The sequence below is a fragment of the Ovis aries genome, chromosome 1 (assembly GCF_016772045.2).
Source record: "Ovis aries strain OAR_USU_Benz2616 breed Rambouillet chromosome 1, ARS-UI_Ramb_v3.0, whole genome shotgun sequence".
Classification (NCBI taxonomy): Eukaryota; Metazoa; Chordata; class Mammalia; order Artiodactyla; family Bovidae; genus Ovis; species Ovis aries.
Genome location: NC_056054.1, coordinates 195850291 through 195860039, shown reverse-complemented (window position 1 = coordinate 195860039; position 9749 = coordinate 195850291).

Below are 9749 nucleotides of genomic sequence, written 5' to 3'. Positions count from 1 at the left end.
TCCTACAATTATCAGTGCTCTCTGTCTTTGCATGGTTTCTATCTAAGATGTTCTTAAATGAAAGTTGTTCTGTACTGCCTTGAACTGTGAAACCATGAGGAAGGATCTACACTAGCTTGTCATGATACTTTGTGGATTTCTTCAACTGCAGAGAAGCTTTTACATTAACTTCTCAGACTGGAAATCTTGCTTTAACAGGGAGGGTTGCTAATATTTTAAAATGTGATTTCAGACCTCGCCCCAGGAAGTGGTCCTGTTCAAGGTTTCTAATTGCTTACAGGTAACACTGTAAGGTAACACTAACAACCTATGTAAGTGTCAAGTTCCTTTCAGTTTTCCTTGACAGGTGGAGAATGTTCCTAACTTACCATTTTTCAGACAGAGCAGTGTCTCTTACACATTCCAGTCTGCCTAACACAGATCTGAGGACCCATCCCCTGGGCATGCATGCAGGCTAACCCCAGTGTCCAACTATTGATTCCCATGTCTGGTTCTATAATCCCCCATAAGGCACACGAAATCAGTTTCTGCTCATCTCCATGAATATAAATACCTCTTCATTTCTGGCAGCCGAGGAGTTCCCCTCTTTGGTTTTCAGCTCAACTATGCATTTCAATTTTTGCTGTTGTTGTTATACTCTCGCCAGCAGAACCATCTATTTTTAAATTGGAAGCAGAGTCCTTTTGTAACAGCTCAGATTACAATACTCAAAGTCTTATCATTTCAACATCCATGTTTCCTATGCTTTCTGTCTTTAACAAACGGCATATAACAAGGATAACATTGAAACTCTGTAATCTTCAAAACCATCACTGGAGTTAGAACTGTGCCATCAAATTAAGAAAAAGGACTAAAGCCACAAGCACACTTATCTGATCTCTTCTATGTGTCAGAGAGCCATTCATTCAGTAATCGAGAGCCTAACAGAGACAGGAACTAATAATCAAGGGGACTGGAGTACAGTAGGGAGCTCATTAATTATATGTTTCTAAACTTTAAACCTGAAAGGATAATTAACTTTTAAAATTATATATTTGATTGCTTTAAGGAAAATAATACATATACAGATATCATTTTTCCTAAAGGACTGCACACCCCTAGTTGAGAAAACAATCTTATTCCCTTTCTTTATTTTACAAGTGAGGGGGTAGAGCCCCAGTGCAAAAATAACTTTTCTTATATTATACATTCATCAAAATTAAACCCAAGCTTTCTCCTAAATATTAAAATAGCTCTTCTAAAAATTCAAAGGTATGGACATGACTACTTTGCACTTAGAAGCTGACCAAATAAATCCCCGACTCTTGATAAACATAATTTTAGTAAGCTTTATTCAAGATTTCTAAATGCAATAGAGCCAGCATCCATTTTTCATGTTTTAGGAAAATGGCTGTGAACATTCCATAACTGGTGTTAAGTGTATATTCTAATTTAAGAAAATAATATTTATTTGTTCTATCTTACATTTTTAATCTTTCTTCCAACTCTGCAGAACAAGAAACACTTCTTCTCTAGCTTCAGTAATTCATACCTACTTTTTCTCATGCATTGTTTGCTTTAGTCACTAATTCATGTTGACTCTTTCACAACCCCATGATTTGTAGCCTGTCAGGCTCCTCTGTCCGTGGGATTTCCCAGGCAAGAACACTAGAGTGGGTTGTCATTTCCTTCTTCAGAGGATCTTCCCTGACCCAGGGATCGAACCCATGTCTCCTGCATCAGCAGGTGGATTCTTTACCACTGAGCCAGCAGAGAAGCCCAACTAGGTAATAAATACATGTGTATATGACTATCCATGTAATATGTTAATAAATATAAATTATAACATACATTCTGGAGATAACCTAGGCAGAATGTCAAAAATGTGTCTTTGTACCCTGATATCTACAGTAAGGACAAAAAGAACACTAAAAACTTTAACTCTTTTAGAAATATTCAACAAAACAAGGATATTTACAAGTGCCTACTTCCTAGAATGGTATGTTTTACACTCATAACACAGCCATCACACACACACAAATAATTGTGGATTTTTCTTAAATTTCACATACCGAAGGATACTGCCTTATTTACCTAGTTTAGCGATATTAGTTTCTAGTCACTACACATTAGCATCAATACACTATCAAAAGAAGTCAACAGAAAGAACACTGGGTTAGAAGTCAGAAAGTCTAAGTTCTAATCCTTGCTCTGCCATTTAGGCAATTCACTTCATTCTTCAGTTTTCTCAGGTAAGATTAAAGGAGTTGGATTGTCACAGTGATTTCTAGATATTTTGTTTTATGGCTTTAAAACAATAATGGTGATAATTATAAGGCTTTAGGCTTATGATTTTATTATGTTTTAGTTATTGGGTACTGCCAGGATACCCAGATTTGAACAGATTAATATACCACAGTGATGTATAACAGAGATTGTTATAGCATGGTGCTTGGGGGAAAAAACAGTCAGAAATTAATAACAAGATTTAAATTAAAGGCTGTGCCAAAAATCTGTAAGAACACTAAATCATTTCCAACTTTAAGCTATAATAATTAATATCCACTAATAATTAGGTGGGTGATGTGTAGTTTCAGTTCCAGGTGCCCAAGCTTCCCTTTCTTGTCTCATTATTAAGAATTACAACCAACTGTGCTGCAGATAAACCTTTAAGCAAAGCATATTTCATCTGTTTGCTTAATGGACTGGCATCTTCTTGGAATTCAGAGGACTGGAACTTAATATTGGTTGTGAGATAATTTATGGTTGACTTCAACATCCTCTCTCTCACATTGGGAAAACTCTCAGTCTATTTCACAGTCTGAAAGTTTATTTCATTTGCTTAAGTGAAAACATTCCAAATGACATTCTAGAATCCTAGAATCTAGAGGATATAGGGAAGGTGGTTATCAGGGTAGAAATTGGCAAGACAAAACAAACAAACTACACTATAAACACTATTCGGGGGGTGGGGGGGGGGGTAAACAGTGATGCTGTTTCAAAAATGGTGTCTTGTCTAGGAATTAGAAAGACAGCAAAATAACCTGGGGGAGTCAGCCCCTAATTTTTCTAGTAAGGATTAAACAGAAGTCCTTACAAGCCTTTACACAACATTGTTCAAGGCAGTTACCTCATTATCAGAATGGCTTCCCTCTTCCTCACTGTATAGTAGCAAGGGAAAGAATACTGTGTTCTGTAAGTCAGTGCTATCCAAAGATGAGATAATGCAAGCCACATAGGTAATTTTAATCTTCTAGCAGTTATATTTAAGAAAGGGAAAAATTGCAAAGTTATTTTAATGATATTTTTATTTAACTTAATATATCTAAAACATGCAATCAACATAAGAAGTATTATTGAGATATTTTGCATTTTTTCTTCATGCTAAGTCTTCAAAAACTACTGTGTATTTTTACAATCACAACATATCTCAACTTGAACTAGCCATTTCCAAGGGCTCAAAAGCCACATGAGCTAATGACTCCCATATTAGACAACAGAGTTCTAGATAAATGCTCATCTTAACAGATACATTTCTCCAAAAAGCAAGAAAGTGCCTGAAACACAAAACAATAATTATCTGAGACCATATCATGATTCCTCAGAACAATTAAAACCAATAACAATAACCAAAGATCACATAAGTTCTGAAAAATACATTATCAAAGGAAGATACAAGACAAACATCATATCCCAGAGCTCCTGCCTACCTGCCTGCCCTCTTTCCTGCCATTCTTACATTGGCCCTTCCTTCCACCAACACTCTGGCCTTGGTATCATGCCAAGAAATACAAATGTGAACAAGACAGTTAAGGTCAGAGCCCTCATGAAGATGACCGTGTAACAGGAAAGAGGAAACCTAATAAATAAGTCTATAATAAATTAATTACAAATATGAGAAGTACTCCAGAGGACTCCTGGCTGTATGGTGGATGAACCCAACCTAGCCTCAAGGGAGTTGCTGTGGACTGAATGTTTGCCTCTCCCAAAATTTCTATGTTGAAACCTTAACCTCTAAGGTAACAATATTAGGAGGAAAGGCCCTTGGGACGTGAACAAGTCATAGGACTCTGCCATGAAAGGGACTAATGCTGTTATAAGAGGTTCCAGAGAGATCCCCTTCCCCTTCAACCCTGTGAGGTTACAGGAAAAAGATAGCCATTAGTGAGGAGGCAGGCTCTCATCCGACACTGACGCTATGGATCTTGTGATTTTAGACTTCCTGGCCTCCAGAACTGTCAGAAGTCAACCACTTTATGGAATTTCTGTTATAGCACCCTGAACAAACCAAGACAGGACTAAAACATAGCTTCCATCAGGACATAATACTGGTGATGAAGGAGTCCTCAAGAACAAGGAGGAATTAGCTTGATGGAGCAGGTGGATAAGGAAAAATGTGGGAAATGGAAATTAATAACATTCTACACGAGGGAAGCAATATGAGAGAATAGTTCAAAGACAGAAATGACTCTGATGAGTTTAAACAATTTAAACTACAGCTGGAATTTAGAGACTAAGAGTGTGAAACATAGCTTGAGATGAGTTTCAATCATTCAGAATGTTATAAACCATGCTGAAAGAAGCATGGAGTCATTTGAGGAGCTCTGGACTGAAAAAGCAGAAGATACATGGGACACATAGAAAAAGCACTTTAGAGTATACCTCTTTTTGTACTTACCCATCAATAATCCACTGATACAGGAGGTCTACCTATGCCAAGACTGGCCACCTCTTTCCCACCTATGCAATGGTGCAGAACCTCAAAGACATAGCTATAAAAACCTAAACACCACTATACAAATATAGCTTTGATTTTATGTACCTTTTGCCCAAGAGTAACAGCCTTCCTTTTCTTATCAATTATTAGTGTTCTTCAATACTGCCTATAGCAATAACAAAATACAATACTATAAAAAAGAAATCACAAATCATTCAAAGAAAGCAACTAGCTTGCCCAAGCAACAGAATTCTTTTTTTCCTCCTTTGCTAACACTAACCTAGAACAAGTAACCAACTCAAATAAATTATGTAACATTTATCATTATATAATTTATATGGATTATTTTCCAAATACAGTATTCCAAAACCTATAATTATAAAATTTAGATTGTAAAAATGCCCTGTAGAAGGAAAGCCTATATTTTAAACTTTAACTTTCACAAAGAGTAATGGAAAGACACTGAAAACTTTGGAGCATAAAGATGACATAATCTAACCCATATTTTTAAGGCTCAGTAGAGATTCCAAGAGAAATAACAGATTGAAGGCTAGGCATGGAGATAAATTAGAAAGTAATAACAGTGGACCAGTCAAGGGATGACAGACTTTGATTAGTGTTTGGAAACAGAGGGTAGTTTAAGATGTAAAAATGTCTTGACATAGTTATTAATTGCATGCAAGCAGAGAAGGAGATGCATGAGAGGGCAGTACAAACAGAAAATATAGGTATGGAACCATGGCACCACCAGAATATTCTTATAAGAAATAAAGTAGCTCTTTAACTGAAATATTCCTCCCAAATTCGCAACATACTTCCCAGCATGTCATGAGAAACAAAATCCAAAGTTTATACTTTTCTGACCAGATGAAGATCCCTCTCTCCTTATGGCTACATTCACCACTGAGCTTGGAGTGCCTCTGTGAGATATCAGGGAGGTGACAGAGAGCTGTGCGTGGTAACTTGTATCCTTATTCTTCTGTGCATGTCTTTGCATAGCACATATGCCGCTGTGAAAATTAACCAAGGGATGAAAAGGCAGTCCTAAAAGTGGGCATTACCAGTCTTTGAACCCATATACATCTTGGTGGTCAGACCAGGCTTAACACGTCAAGGATGAATCGAAAGTTTCTGATTTAAACAAGATGGATATTGGTGCCATTTTTTGAGAAGAGGAACACTAACAGAGGAATAGATTTGGAATCAAAGTTTCAAATTCAGTTTGGGGTATTTTCAGTTGGAGGCACCAAGGAGAACTTGGCTAAACAGATTTAAAGCTCAGAAGAAAGTTCTTTACTGAGGATATAAAGGTGGCAGTGGTTGACTTTTGAGAAACACTGAGAGCACGTTTTAAGTGTTTAGTACCTAGAGTTGAGCTTTATTTATTCCACTTCAAAGAAAGAATAAATAAGGATAAGCTAATTAAAGGAGACTAAGGAGAAACCAGAAAGATTGGAGCAAACAACATTCAAAAGGAAGGATTGGGTGCTACCAAGAGGTCATATAAAGGAGGACTGGAAATTACCCCCTAGATTTAGTAAACTGGAGGTTATTAGTAACCACTGCAAGAGGAGTTTTGGGGTTTTTTGTTTTTTTAGTATTGAGGGTAGAAGCCAGATTAGAAAGACATGAGGCGTAAGGAAGGAATGAAGAAAAGTTGATAATCAATATATTGTTAAGTTTGACCATGAACAAAAAGAAAGTAAGGACTTGACAAAGGATTGGGGGCTGTGGTAAGGTTATCTGTCTGTTTTAGAAGGATTTAAGATTTAAGAAAGATTTAGAATCTAAAATAACAAGCCTTTAAGAGAGAGGGGAATTAAAGGTAAAGTATCCTTCTAGTGAAGGTCGAAGGGGATAAAATTCAGAACACAGGAGACTAGTCTCAGCTAGAAGGGAAAAACAACTTCATTGTAACAGAAGGAAAGGAGAGAACAGATGTCAATTTGCTTATTCAGATATGAAAGCTCCCAAATATGACAGTTCCTTTTTACAGCAGGTGATTCTCACTCAATTTCCAGTACATACATGAGCACTCTGGTGGAGGGTGGGGGGAATGTATGTATACACATACATATACATACACACACACACACACACACATATATACTCTCAACTACATGGAGCATCTACTGAGTTATGACAGGTTTCTCACTGTCAAGTTGCAGGGGTATCATTCAGAGCACCATCTGCACAGATAAATCTGGAAGACAAATTACCTGTGTATTCCTATGGCAGGCCAGAGTAAAATGGGACTTATTCAGAGACTTCCCTGGTGGTCCAGCAGTCACGACTCCACTCTATCGATGCAGGGGGCCTGGGTTCGACCCCTGGTCAGGGAACTAGATCCCATATGCCACAACTAAGAGCCTGAATGCCGCATCTAAGACCCGGCACAGCCAAACTTTAAAAAATAATAACAATAATAGTAATGGTAAAAAAAATTCCAGAAAAGGGACTAATTTGAATGTCAGGAGAACTAACTCTGTTCCTAACTGTGACACTCTCATTTGGGGTAAATCACTTACCATCTCTGTTTTATAACGTCCACATCTGTATAGAGTATCAACAGATGATAGATGATGGATGGAGAGATAAGTAGGTAGACAGATTCAAAGAAGAAGGAAGAAAAAACAGCTTTTCAGGAAGCATGTGCAAAGACATAATTATGAATGGGCCTGTCAGATTTAATGAATTTCATTGTAGCAGTGAGTTTCTACAACGTCCTGAGCATTATATACTGGGATATGTAGAGTGTCAAGTATCTCATTACCATGGAGCTCCTTCTGTTACTATTTACTTTTATATTATGGTATACTAATACTATATTCTATATTTCTGTAGATTTTTCTAATCTAAATTATATATATATAAGACTTTATATATATATATATATATATATATATATATATATATAATGACACCACTTTAATGGCAGAAAGTGAAAAGGAACTAAAGAGCCTCTTTGTGAGGATGAAAGAGGAGCATGAAAAAGCCAGTTTAAAACTCAATATTAAAAAAACTAAGATCATGGCATCTGGTTCCATCACTTCATGGCAAATGGAAGGGGAAACAATGGAAATAGTGACAGATTTCCTTTTCTTGAGCTCTGAAATCACTGCAGATGGTGACTGAAGGCACAAAATTAGTAGACGATTGCTTCTTGGCAGGAAATCTATGACAAACCTAAACAGTGTATTAAAAAGCAAAGACATCACTTTGCTGAAAAAGGTCCATATAGTCAAGGCTGTGGTTTTTCCAGTAGTCATGTACAGATGTGACAGCTGGACCATAATGTAGGCTGAGCACCAAAGAATTGATGCTTTTGAACTGCGGTACTAGAAAAGCTCTTGAAAGTTCCTTGACAAAGACTGAAAGCAGAATGAGAAGAGGGTGACAGAGGATGAGATGGCTGGATGGCATCACCAACTCAATGGACATGAGTTTGAGCAAACTCCGGGAGATACTGAAGGAAGCCTGGTGTGCTAAAGTCCTTGGGTTTGCAAACAGTCAGACACAATTGAGCAACTGAAACAAATGACCGTGAAACAGCCCATGGTCAAGTTTAAATTTCTTGCACTTCGAAGAGAACCTGTAGCTCAGCTCATAGCTCAGCCTTGTAAGGTTCCACATCCCCAGAATGTGGTACAGAATAAGGAAGCATTAACCTTCTAGACTCCTGAAAGAAGGCCAGAATGGAATTCAGGACAAAGGCCCTCTATCTAAGAATTAGAAGATTCATTAGTACTCATTATATTATATGGCTTAAATTAAATAAAGGATAAATTACATAAACCTAATTAGTAGCATCGGCTAAACACAAACACAGTGTCCCTCTCTCCAGAGCTAATTATTTGGTTCCAAGTTGACTTAAATACATATTGCTCTGTGAGCTTCTCATGGTCCTGGATACTCTTTTTGATAGTTTGTGTGTTCACACACTGTGTTTATTAGTGTCTAATTATATACCAAGCCTGTGCTTGCATGTGTGAGCACACACACACACACACACACACACACACACACACACACACACACACACACTACTGCTGGCTGCAGTCTTCCTTGGGACTGTATCTCAAATATGATTTGTGGCAATTACCGTTTGAATCCAATTTCATTATTTGATTTTTTTTTTCCTACATAAATTTCTTTGTCATAAGTTCTGACAGATTTATGACACAGGAATGCCATGCTTATACATCTCACCCTCCAAAACAACATTTAAATCTTATCAAAAATACTTTCCTCATTTTCTTAAATTTACTGTAGAAATAAAGCGCTATCATCCACTGAAATGCAGATGAACAGTGAACGTGAAAGCTAAAAGAAGACTCAGATATCATTATTATTCAAATGATTATGTAATTTTGACTTTTTCTACTTTTCCTTCTACATCCATGGCAATGCATGAACAGAAACAGAGAAACATGGAAAGAACACAAATTGAAAATGACCAACTGGTAGGTGCAAAAATAAAACTATTTCTGATCTACTCAATAAAGAGGCTACTGGGGAAGATAATCTTACATAATCGAATACTGGAATTTAAGTCAAAAGCTGGGGAGGGGGGCGGTGCAAAAAGAAACTAAGAGCTAATGAACATTTACTATGTTTCAGGCAAAGGATTAGTACCTTCCTATATTTGATTCTCCTCCTTAAGGTTGACACTAAGCTGCCTGGTACTCTCTTATCTCTAAACACTGCATGTGGTTGTAGTAGCTACTTACATGACATCATGGAATTCTGCAACAATAACATGAATAACAATGATATGAATATGAAAAAGGTCAAATATTAGTAGGGATCTGCACTGTGTTTGAAAAAGAATGTAGGAAAACATCTAGAGTGTTCGTGTCTCAGAGGTAGGTGCCTGTGTTGCAAATTCAAGGATGGAAATCAGATCCCATTATCATCAGTGAATCGGAACGTGTTCTGGTGTGCCTGCCTGTGGGAAAGCCCTATAACGAAGCTGGTGAATATTTTATGATGCTATCTCAGAGGAAGAACACAAATGACACCTCATAGTTGGCCTTTATTTGATTTCACAGAA